At 33.6% G+C, this 13,824-nt stretch overlaps 2 pseudogenes; both read right to left on the bottom strand.

Annotated features, from left to right (window-relative positions):
• Positions 1-8,449: 8,449 nt before the first annotated feature.
• On the bottom strand, positions 8,450-9,840 carry LOC150034544 (uncharacterized; annotated as a pseudogene).
• A 29-nt stretch (positions 9,841-9,869) lies between these two features.
• On the bottom strand, positions 9,870-10,733 carry LOC150034543 (uncharacterized; annotated as a pseudogene).
• Between the last annotated feature and the right edge of the window lie 3,091 nt (positions 10,734-13,824).

Raw genomic sequence — 13,824 nt, 5'->3', positions numbered from 1 at the left:
GATGCTGGAAGTTCAGGCTAGGGTTTATAAAGGACCTTCAATTTTTGTGAGATAAGTGGGGATTCCCATGTACTTCTTTGGAAAATATATATATATATATATATATAGTTCTTGCTGCTGCCATTGTCATGTTCTTTATTCTTTCTGTAGCGATGGGTACATGTACCTTGGACTACTCGAATAAAATGCAAAGAAGTTCCTTTTTTGTCACTTGTAGGTAACATTTAGAATCTAGACACGAGCAACTAGGTTTCATCTCAATAGATTGGTGCTTTTCTTCTTTCCTTAATCCATCTGAATTGGTAAAGAATGTGAAAGACTATTAACTGGTATTCAATCATGAAGAGAGACACAATTTTTGGGTCTCATATTCTTGTGGAGGCAAAAGGCAAAACAGTCCTAGGTAAAGGACATATTTGCAATCTGAATGAGTGGTGATATTATTTTATTGTGTTTGGGACAAAACTGTCCCCCATTGATGTGAAATATTTACGTCCAGCGAGCATGGTCAAGTTATAATATATTATAACGACTTAAGAGGCCGAGTATCATCAGGTATTTACTTATCTATTCCTAACGATACTGATTTTACCTAGAAAATTGGAAAGTCGAATTGAGTGATGTTTTGATCTAATTGCAATAAAACAAGACAAACAACTATAATTTTAGAATTAAAGAGTGTTATGGTGTGTCGGTTTTCATTACAACATTGACAATACTTAGGTCAATCATGGAATTAACAATACTGTTTATCCAAATCTAGAAACTAAATTTCAAATTATTGTTTTTCGAAAACAATTCTTTTTCCTGCAATCCTAATTGACAACTAATGATATCAAATTAAAACTCATGGCCTTAACACTGTCATAGTCAACTTTTACTACTCTCTTAACTATGCACGTGATAGGTCAATATCAATTTAATGTTACAAGTCCAATTAAACATGCAATCTATCAAATTGAACATTCAATCTAGCATTTATTGATGGACAATCAATATAAATTAAAACAGTAACATTAAAAGATAAAAAATTATACAATTTCATAAAATTCCTAAGTATTAATTCAAATCCATATGTAAATCCAACAACACCCTAAAACAAAGAGTCTAGCTACTCATGGTTCTCAAGAACATATTCACATGAAAACTGAGAGCATTCAAATAGAGAAAAAGAAAGAATTAGAGAAAACCCCATCCGGAATGCTCCTTTTTTAGTGGAAATTGCCACTCTTCTCTCCTTAATACATCGGAAAGTTGAACGGTTTCCACGATTGATCTTCACTCTCTATTCTTGGGCAAGAACTCTCTCCCCCCCTCTCTCTCTCTTGTCTCAAAATTAGGTTTGGATGTCTTTTAATTAGGTCAGAATCGTCTTCTTTGTGTTAAGAGTCATCAAATTAATCAGAGGGTCTAAAATTTGGAACAAAAATCCTTGCCAAAATTATCAAAATTTTCAAATAAGGAAAGCCAATGTTGCAACGCTTCGACACATCGTTGCAACGCTAGTCTGATTCTGCCGAAGCGTTGCAATGCTCAGGCTTAGCGTTGTAACACTACCTCCTCAAGTGTAGCCACTACCGTCTGTTGCTAATCACCGCTTCACGTCGTAGCGTTGCAACCACTACGACCAGCGTTGTAACGCTCCCCTACCTTTTGATACATTTACATTTTCCCTCTGTTTTCTTTACTCCCCTTGGTCCATTGCTCGGTTTTGACTCATTTAAGCCTAATTTGGTCCTTTTTGGCTTATTTTGAGTATAATTAGCTTCTCGATCATAAATCCTAGAAATGACTAGCAAAACGTCAAATCTGATAAAAACACATTAAAAACAATCCTAAATCTAAGGCAAATAACACACATTTTGTGTGTCGTTTCACCACCCTTAACTTAATATTTTGCTAATCCTGAGCAAAGAATAAACAAGAAAATAGAAAAGTTCTAAATAAGTATTCTAGTGATTCATGCCTTGGATAATAATAAGTTGAAAACTCAAACAAAAACATTCAAGTAAGTCTATCGTTATAGTCTAAGAAGCACAAACATAGATACAGATACATGATACAGATACGATACAATACCGCGATACGTTAATTTCTAAAAAACTAAGATACGAATACGTTGAAGATATTATATACATATACTGATATACATTTATACTCATGTACATGCACACATACCGATATACACATGGACATGTACACACACATATACACATGGACATGTACACATACACATATACACATGCTACACGTACACATCTACACATACATATGCTACATGTACACATCTATACATACTCATGCTACATGTACACATATACACATACACATGCTACATGTACACATATACACATACACATGCTACATGTCATATACACATACATATGCTACATATACATATACATATACATATATACATATACATACATACATATATTTATTTTAAGTTAGATTAAAATAGATTCAAGAAAAGAGTGAAAACTTGAAAAAAAATCCAGTAACGTCGAGTGATTGTTGAGCGTCTAGAATAGACGATAGGAAAGATGTAGAAGATGAAGATTGAAGAATGAAGTTGAGGATGAAGGGGGTGTGAATCATGATTTAAATAGTGAGAGAGAAGAGAAGAATGAAGATCTAATTACGTTTTGGGTTTTTTAATTTTTTTTTTTTTTTTTTTTATGTTTTATCTTTTTTAATTTATTTTGTTTTGGATTGCACAATTTAAGTGGATTTTTATGTTTGGAAGTGATTTTAAAATGGTTGGAATCACTTTTGTCATTTTCAAAATCATCGTGAAATACATTTAATTCTTCAAAACTAATTTTGATGATATGAAAATTGCATTTAATAATGTAAATTTGAAAACTAAATTAATTTTGAGTAATAAAAAGTGCGTGTTTAAGTGATTTTAAAAAATGAAAAAAGTGATTTTTGATGATTTTAAAATCACTCCTAAACAAGCACTAAAATAAAATGGGTTGAGGGTTGAGCTTTTTAAGTGGTTGGGCTTAAATTTGAAAAAAGATCGACCTGCATATCCCCTTTACATATCTGGAAGCAGATACACATATCTAAAAATTAAAAATAAAAAAAAAAAATCAGATATTTGAAATCATGTATCAGACACGTATCTGAATGTATCCTATTATATTCGTATCTAATACCGATTCTCTGTACAACTAGAAGTATCTGTACTTCCTAGGTTATAGTTGTCCATGGCCAAATCTAATCATCTCCCATGTATGTGTGTGTAAGTCACATTCAATTTAAAACTCGGAAACTAAAGTTAGGCTCAAGAAAGCTTCTCCAGTTTCTCCTACTCTGGCTCATGCATCAATCATCAAGTATCCACACATTTCAAGAAAGTAATATGTCCACTAAGGTGCCTTAAATAGAATCTCGGATTTTAAAACTTGCATCATTTTACCTAATGGTACTAACTTTCACATATTCACTGCAGAGAATTGTACCTATAGTCAATTCCCAGTGTCCTAACTGATCACAGGAAGGTAGCTCTTTTTATCTCCATCCATGCATACACATTACAAGTTTACAAAACATAAAATAAAATCTTTCTTTTGAGCACATGAGTGATCACTCTCTTTTTTTTTTTTTTTTTTTTTTTTTTTTTTTAAAAAAAGGCTAACAAAATATTCTTTTCTTCCCTCTTAGTCTAACAGTACAGACTATCATGTCATCCACTCTCCAACCAGTGAGACCTTTCGAGATGACAACCAAATACACTAAATATGATTTTAGTTTTAGTTAACGTTTCTAAATTGAAGTGACTACGTGCTCATGATATGAGAAACTCAAAGAGGGACATAAATAGATCATACTTCAAGATATTACTATTCTAGTTCCAATACGAATCATTCAACATGCATATCAAGTCTCATCATAGACAATCAACATCAACAACAAAGAGCTTATAAAAACTCTCAAAACTCAATTCAAAATTTTTAATTTTTTTTTTTCAAATTTTCAACATAACATGCATAGGAGGATAAGCTCAAATAAACATGCATAGCAAGATAAACAAGCAAACACAAAAGTACGAAAGACACCTCTCATCCCAAACTTAGAAATTTGCATTGTCCTCAATGTAAAAAACGAATAAAGCATAGAAAAACAAGCATGGGAGCATGCATGAGACACCAAATAGGCTAGAGAAAAGAGTACTTTGTGTTAAAAATAGACCCTGAAAAATATGAAAACAAATAAGTGACTTTGGAGTTTTTTTTTCCAAAGAAAACAACTAAAACAAAGTCAGAAAAAATAAATAAAGCAGTAAATTGGGTTGCCTCCCAACAAGCAATTGGTTTAACGTCTCTTAGCTAGACCAAACCCATTAAATCATTATTTGAAAACCAAGTTCTCTATCTTTCTTTCTTCATCACCATAATAATACTTAAGTTTTTGACCATTGACTTTGAATCTTGATCCATCTTCTCCTTGCACTTCCATAGCTCCATGAGGAGAAGCTTTTTCCACCACAAATGGTCTTGATCATCTAGTCCTGAGTTTACCTGGAAACAAGCGTAATCCCGAATTAAAAAGCAAAATACTTTTTCCAGGATAAAATGTACAGTGAATGATCTTCTTTTCATGCCATCTAGCAGTTCTTTCTTTGTACAACTTGGCATTTTCATAAGCTTGATCACGAAACTTTTCTAACTCAGCAAGTTCCAACAATCTCTTCTCTCCCACCTTTTGTGGACCAAAATTCAACTTCTTGATAGCCCAATAAGCTTTGCTCTCTAGCTCCACCGATAAGTGATAAGCCTTCCAAAACACCAATCTATACAAGGAAGTACCAATTGGAGTCTTGAAAGCTATACTATAGGCCCATAATGCATCATCTAACTTGAGAATGCAATCCTTCCTATTAATTCGAATTGTCTTTTCCAGAATATATTTGATTTCCCTGTTAGATACCTTAGCAAGTTTGTTAGTTTGAGGATGATATGTTGTGGCAATCTTATATTTTACACCATGTTTATGTAGGGATGAAAGCCTTGATGCATCAGAAATCACAGAACCAAACTCGCTTTTGATTTAGGATTTCTGAAATATTCATGAACTGGGAAATTCAGAAAAATCACAGAGACTAACGAAATTTACAACCTAATGTAAAATAGAATCTAAGTTAAGCATGTATTGAAATTACAGAGAAAAGGGACAGAAATTTTTACTTTTGTAGAACCAAACAAAAACCAATTCTCTAATTGATTTCATGAATAACACCACAAGAGTTGCCTCCCTATCTTATGAGATTTCTTGAGGTAAAAATTAGCTTGTGGGAACCAATTGATTGGGAAGAGAAAGGGAATATTTTTGTTTCTGGAGAGAAATTGCTTCACAGAACCTTTATATGATTTCTAGAACTTAATCATAATTCATCTGTGAAACTTACATTTTGCAAATCTCTTAACCAACAAGAGAAAGAGAATGAATGTGGAAGAACCCATGATTCAGACAACTCATTTACATGGGAGTTATCTTTTTAATTAATTAAATTAATTAAAATTAATAATTACTTAAATCCTATTTAATTAATAATTTCATTTAAATCATATTTAAATGAAATATCTCTCATATAACCCATAATGTTAATTAAATTAATTTAAATAAATCATATTTAATTAAATTAAATTAAGTTAAATAATTATTTAGTTCTCCAGTTAAATAATCACTAAATTAAATATCAAATATTTAATTTGTCCTACATTCGAATCATATTCAATTGTATTTCTCTCATAACCTATAGTTTTAACGTGCATCAAATACACATTAATTTTAACCTATAATTTTAATATGAATCCAATTCACATTAAATTAATATTTGCACTCCTTCAAATATTTAATTCTCTCATAAATTAATTTTGAATCATATTCAAAATTAAATATAAAGTTTAAATAAAATATAAACTTTATATTATAATGTATCATAATACATAATATTATTTCCCTAAGTAAATTTGAACATTTCAATCTCAATTCAAGACATGGTTACCTCAATTCAAGACATAGATAATAACAATAAGTTAGTTCTTCACGAGTGTTCGTAACACCGGTTGGGTCAAATTACCGTTTTACCCTTGAATTACCTCTGTATCCTTAAGTACCAGTGCTCCTCTAATGAATAACCTGTTTATGGTTCAACCATTAAACAAAAACCCCTCTCGGGCTAGTAAGAGGTTAAGACCATTTGTTCAAGTCTCGAAGACACCATTTAAGAGAATGCTCATCTATTTACTATAAAGTGGGGAATGGGTGAAATCTTTCTTCTATTATTATGTTCCTAGCTCCCCACTCGGTCTTATCTCCAAAATGGTAGGCTTATTGAGTTGACGAACTGACCACTCTCACTCATACAAATCAAAAGACAATCCCTCATGAACAGAAGTTCATAGTACACTCAGAATTAAGGCTAAGTTGCCTAGTCTTCCTATTGAAATAAAAACCTAGAGTCAATGATGTCATCTAATGGTTACTATTTCATGGTCCGGTCTTATGCAAACTAATTGCCTAGGATACTTTCACTCGCATGTCACCTACACAAACACGTTGGATCATTGCGTTTGTATCAAATACAAAGTGGGTTGTATCCATAGTGTCGCAAGGATAAGATACCCAACTTTATTCCTGTACTATAGACCCTTTAAGCTGTATCTTGAATATTGATCCCTGTATGTCTCCACATACAGTTCAAGACTCATAAGATAACCTAGGATGTTAGTCTATTGAATTTAGGGTTATTAAAAAAAAAAGAATACAACACAATCAATAACACTTATTGAAATAACATCGATAACTCTTTATTGATGATGGTCAATTATTTACTTTTACTATCTATGAGTTCTAGGGCATAAAACCCAACAAAATCTCACTTGAACTAAAACTCTAATAAGTGGGATGTACATAATATCAAAATAAAAAAAAGTGGGAATGGTAAATAAATACAATAAACTAAGACATCCATATATCCATTACATATCTCCCACTTGTCCTAGATTATACAATATACATGTCTCGCAAACTTAGATTCTCTAGATGACCCTAAAAATGTACATGTCTCACATAGTATATCACCCTAAAAATGTTATCCTTATTTTGGCCTAAGATAGCACCTAATGCATAATTACTAGCATCACGCATAATTTCAAAAGGTTTAAACCACATAGAAGCAACAAGGATAGGAGCCAAATTCTCTTTAAAAAAAAGTAAAGGTTTTCAAACATGCACCATTAAAAAAAAAATTTAGCATCTTTTTCTAGCAAGTTACTCAAGGGTTTAGAAATTTTTGAAAAATATTTGATAAATCTCCTGTAAAACCCTCCTAGAAAGCTCTTAACTCCTTTCACGTCAGGAGGTGATAATTGTTCAATTGCAGAAATGTTTGCCCTATCAACTTCTAGCCCATTCTGAGATACTTTATGCCCCAAGATAATGCCTTCCTTTACCATGAAATGACACTTTTCTCAATTAGTAGAAGATTGGCTTTTTGACATCTTTGCAAAACAAGAGTAAGATTAGCAAGACAAGAATCACAAGAAGACCCAAAAACAAAAAATTAATCCATAAATGCTCTCCTTTATCAATCCTGAAAAATTGCCATCATACACCTCTGAAAAGTGGCAGATGCATTACATAGATCAAAAGGCATCCTCCTATGAGCAAATGTCCCATATGGACAAGTGAAGGTAGCCTTTTCCTAATCCTCTAGAGCAATAACAATCTAATTATACCCTGAATATCCATCTAAGAAGTAATAGTAAGAATAACCTACAAGCCTATAAAGCATTTGATCAATAAAAGGAAGTGAAAAATGATTCTTTCTAGTAGTCTTGTTTAACTTCCTATAATCAATACAAACACATTATTCTATCACTAATCTAGTGGATATGAATTCATCTTTATCATTCTTAACCACAATCATACCACTTTTCTTAGGGACAACCTGCACAGGGCTTACCCAAGAATTATCAGAAATAGCATAAATAATCTATACATTAAAAAATTTCAAAACTTCCCTTTTAACCACATCCTTCATGGCAGGGTTTAGTCTCCTTTGATGTTCTACTAAAGGAGTAAAGGAATCTTCCACCAATATTCTATGCATACAGATTGATGGACTAATCCCCTGAAGATCCTCAATAAACCAACGAATAACAGATTTATTGTCCCTTAGCACTTTCAATAATTTCTCTTCTTCACACTCATTCAGATCAACAGAAATAATAACAGGAAGATAAGAAAAATCACCAATGAATGCATATTTGAGATGAGTAGGCAATTGTTCCAACTCTACAACAGGTTTCTCTACCTCACTCACAGCATGCAAAGACTCAAGAGGTATGAGTTTATACATTTTGCTACAAACTTCCAGACTATCTGACCATTTAATATATAGCGCAATATCATCCAAGCATGTATCAAAATCATCTCAAGCAATATCTACAATGCTCTGTTCTAAATAATCTTTAGCAAGTAAGACATTAGCATGTTCCTTGACAGTCCTATCAATCACATTTATCATATTGCAAGAACTGACCTTATCATGATGTTTTAATGACCCGTAGATATTAAATGCTACATTTTTATCATTCACCCTCAGAGTTAATTCATCTTTTTGGACATCAATCAAAACTCTTCCAGTAGCTAAGAATGGACGGTCTAAGATAATAAGAATTTCAGAGTCCTCGTTCATGTCTAGCACTATGAAATCTGCAGGAAAAATAAACTTGTTAACCTTGACTAAAACATCTTCACCAATACCTCGAGGATATGTCAAAGATTTGTTAGCTAGCTGCAAAGAGATCATAGTGGGTTGCACTTCTCCAACATCAAGTTTCCTGAAAATAAATAAAGGCATCAAATTAATGGAAGCACCAAAATCACACAAAGCTCTAGCAACAGTCAATGAACCAATAGTGCAAGGGATAGTAAAACTTCCTTGATCTTTGAGCTTTTGTGGTAACTTTTTCTATAGCACAACATTGCACTTCTCAGTCAGACCAATCATCTCACATTTCTTAAATGTATTCTTCTTTGACATAATATCTTTCATGAATTTAACATAATTAGGCATTTGTTTTAAAGCTTCTAAAAATGGAATATTAATGTGCATTTTCTTAAAAATATCTAGAAACTTAGAAAATTGTTCATCTAGCTTATTTTTCTGGAACCTCTGAGGATAAGGAATATTATTAGACACAAAAGGTATAGGTGAAGAAGACTTACCTAAAGATGATTATGGTTCACTTACCTTTTCGTTTAGTTGCTCTTCCTTAGCAACTTCCTCGGGTTCTTGCATTTCACTAGATTCATTATTAAGCTCTTCCACTTCTTTTTCAAGTGGTTCATCATCATCGTCATCCCTTAAATGAGGAGCCAACTTTTTCCCATTCCTCAATGTCAAGGCTTTACATTCCTTCTTTGGATTCTTCTCAGGACAACTGGGAAATTACCTTTTTGCACTGTATGAAGAGAAGTGACAATTTAACTAAGATGCACTTCTATCTTCTGAATTGCCTTCCCATGAGCTTGAACTGTGGTATCTAAATTTGTAGTTCTTTCTCTAGATTCCTTTACAAATTCCAACATTGCCTCCTTTAGAGAAGATTTTCTCTCTACACTTGATAGTTCTGCACCAAAGAATCCAAGTGGTGCCTACAAAAAATTCTTATTGTTAGCATAGGAAAAATTTTCATGATTTCCTAAACTAGGATGATAGTGAGTAGGAATTTGTTGGTGGCATCTATAATGTCATCTATCAACATAATTGGCCGTCTCACTCTTCTGTGCACCCCAAGCTGATTGAGATTCTGCTATCATGGCTGCTTGTAAAGCTATTGATGGTGAATTTAATGATCGTCCTCCTGCAACCAATTTAGACAAAGTGTTAGCAATTATGGTTAATTGAGCTTGAATAGCACTTACCTTATCAATTCTATACACTCTGGCAGTTTTGGTGGTGGAATCTTTGTCACTTGGCCAGATATAACTTGTAGTGGCCATGTCCTCCAAGATAGCATAAGCCTCAGTAGCAGTTTTTCCAAAGATCGATCCCCCAGTAGTAGAATCTAAAATGGATTTAGTGTTACCATTCAACCCATTGTAGAAGAATTGAATTTGCAACCAATTAGGATATCCATGCTGTGGGCATCTCCTCAATAAATCATTGTACCTCTCCCAACATTCGTAAAGTTGTTCCTCGGGCTATTGAGAGAACGCTACAATCTCATATCTTAATTTGGAAGATTTGGTGGGTGGAAAGTACTTGTTCAAAAAGATTTATGCTAGTTCATCCCATATTCCAATAAACTCCGATGGAATTGATTTAAGCCAATCCTTAGCTCAATCTTGCAAAGAGAAAGGAAATAATCTTAGTCTTATGGCATCATTAAAAACTCCATTAATTTTTACCGTCCTACAAATTTCAAGGAATGATCTCAGATACTTGTGAGGATCTTCAACAGAGCGTTCGTTAAAATCAATGTCCTTCACCATTTGAATCAATCCTAGTTTTAGCTCAAAATTGTTTGCATTGCATTCACGATCCCGAGCTGAGCTATGGGAAAGGGTGGTTGGAAATAATCCCTAATGGCCTTTTCCGCTTCTTCAGCCATCACATCTTCCACTTCTTACTTGACTTCAAGGTTTCTCCTAAACGTACGTTCAATATTAGGATCAAGAGGCAAAAGAGGCGTGTCCTTATCACGGGGCATGCACAAAAGAAAACTCCAACAAAGTTAGCACAAAAATAAGCCATAGTATAAATTTCTCCAATTCTTGAATAGTAAGAAAAAATCGTTATTTTGATCTTCAACAATGGTGCCAAAAACTTGATGTAAAATGTTTACACGCAAGCAAATGCAATCAAGTTATAATATATTAAAACGGCTTAAGAGACCGAGTATTGTCCTCAGGAATCAAACAAACAGTAATTACTTATCTATTCAGAAACTTATCGATTTTAGCTAGGAAATTGGAAAGTTGAGTTGAGTGATGTTTTGATTTAATTGTGATAAAACAAGACAAACAACTGTAATTTCAGAGTTAAAGAGTGTTCTAGAGTGTTGGTTTTCATTACATACTTCATTGAACAATACTTAGGTCAATCATGGAATTAACAATCCCATTTATCTAAGTCTAGGAACTAAATTTTGAATTATTGTCCTTCGAAAACAATTCCTTTTCATGTAATCCTAATTGATAATTAACGTAGTGATATCAAATTAAAACCCATGACATGAAACATTGTCATCGTCAACTTTTACTACTCTCTGAACTATGCACGTGATATGTTAATAGCAATTTAATATTACAAGTTCGATTAAACATGCAATCTACTGCATTGAACATTCAATCTAGCATTTATTGATGGCCAATCAATATAAATTAAAACAATAACATTAAAAGATAAAAAATTATGCAATTCCATAAAATTCCTAAGTATTAATTCAAATCCATATGTAAATCCAACAATACCCTAAAACAAAGAGTCTAGCCACTCATGGTTCTCAAGAACATATTGTTGGGTTTTATGTCCTAAAATTCGTGGTCTGTAAACAATAAACTTATTCTGTTATCAATAAAGATGTTATTGAAATTTATTCAATAAAGTTTTCAATATATATATATATATATATATATATATATATATATATATATATATGCATGTTTGAAATTTTAGTGTTCTCAGCCTTTAAATTGTAGATTTGATTCCATTTTTAACTTTGATACAACAGTATGGATATAGGATGTGGTTAAAAAAAAAATATGTCAAGCATTGTCAAAATGAAACGAAATTTCAATTGCATAAGTTGTCATAGCTTTTACTTTAAATACCTCAGAAGTCATAAGATCTAAATGTTAAAGTGTGGTTGGTTATCAAGTTTTTATTTAATTGAAGAAGTTATCATATTAAGTAGCAACATTAGGGGTTTCTTAAATCATTTTCAATGCATTATCATATTGTTTATATAGCTTTATTCCGTGAGTTTAGAGAAAGCTGGTTTATGTGATTGTTTCAATGTTGGAAACGACAGGGCCCTCAAAACGACGAACTGTAAATCGTCAATGGACGGCGGTCAAGCGAAAAGTAAAACCTGCAAAACAAAAACTCGTTATAGACTGAGTCGCGGAGCTTGCTCTCTTTAAGACGTTTCGCGGCTCTACTCAAGTGTGCAAGCAGGTCTGAAAATTGCCACGTCGTCCCCAGGATAAAACAACCAAATGAAAATCGATCGAAAATGCACTGTTACCAATTGAAACGTACACCTTTTCTAAACTCACTGCTCGGAAAGCTAAGATGAAGAATGAGAGAAAAATGAAGTGGGGAATTAAGAAAATGAATTCTGTGTATTACGAATTGCTGAAGACCTCGCCTTTTATAGGCCTTCAGCGTTGAACGGTAGGGAGCAAAACGTGCGCAGACGTTATGGATGGGCAACGGTAAGGAACGAAACGTGCGCGGACGTTACGGATGGACGGACGAAACGCGTGGACGAACGACCGTTTCCCCCTTTTTTGGTTAAAATAATAATAATAATAATAAAATAATATTTTTTATTAAAAATATTCATCACACGCTCGCCACGCCCAACCGACGGCGCGCGTGTGGGATGTCCACTGAACCCACATTGGTCTATCTCCTCACTCTCTCCAAAACATGGGTACCCCTTAGGACCCAAACCCAAAACACAAGGTTGGAGTACATAAAGAAGACTTCCAACACCAAATTTTCCAATATGGGATTCTCCAACCAAAAAAGTTGGTTCCCTCATTGTTTTGAAAGTTAAATTTTCACCCAACAATCCCCTACTTGGAAATTTAAACAAAAGGAAAAGAGAGAAAAAAATTTCATCGAGCAATTTCAATCTATACAACACTATGCATAAGCAAAGATGTCTTACGACTTGAACCTTTACATAGTGTAGATGATTCAGAATATACTAGAGTAACCCTTGGTTTTGAACTCTATCTCTAACAGCATCTCACACAGAGTGTCATTAGGGTGTAGTACGAAAGCTCATGCTTTTAAGGCCTAGCACGTGAATCTCGGTTTAGTGAATGCTCTACAGAGTTTGCCTAAAAACTCCATAGGAAGTGACCCTCACTTCCACATACACACAAGTGAATCTATCAAGGGTACGCTTGTAGCTGAGTACCCCACTTGTTATCAAGTATAGATATCATTAAGAACTGAGTTCAACCTTTCTTACACTTCAGGATATCATGCTCAGACTTTAAGTCATATGAATGGAACTTTGTGTTTGGTTTAGCATGATTCACTATATATCACTCGTGATCAGTTATTACCCGTTGAACCTGTTTCTTGGGATCTCCAGTCTACAGGTTGAGTTTTCCTCATTGTGATTCATTTTTCGATAGGCATGAGTCCTATCCTTTCTGAGGTTCTGAAAACCTTTTCTCTGGCCAGTTCTTTCGTCAAAAGATCTGCCAAATTTTCATCAGCTCGTATGTGATCCACTCTAACTGCACCAATAGTGAGAAACTCTCTAATGGTACTGTGCTTACGACGTATTTGACGTCTCTTTCCGTTGTAGTAATGGTTCTGAACTTTTGTGATTGTTGCAGTACTATCGCAATGGATCAATATGGCTGGTACCAGCTTTTCCCATAAGGGAATCTCTGATAGCAAACTTCTAAGCCAGCCTGCTTCTTCACTAGCTGTCGCTAGTGCTATCATTTCTGACTCCATCGTAGATTGGGTTAAAATAGTCTGTTTTTTGGACTTCCAAGAGACAGCTCTGCCAGCTATATTAAAGATATAGACACTTGTAGCCTTTGAAT

This window comes from Benincasa hispida, chromosome 8 (genome assembly GCF_027475165.1).
Source record: "Benincasa hispida cultivar pf3 chromosome 8, pf3_genome.v1.1, whole genome shotgun sequence".
NCBI lineage: Eukaryota > Viridiplantae > Streptophyta > Magnoliopsida > Cucurbitales > Cucurbitaceae > Benincasa > Benincasa hispida.
This window is presented reverse-complemented; position numbering and strand designations above follow the sequence as displayed.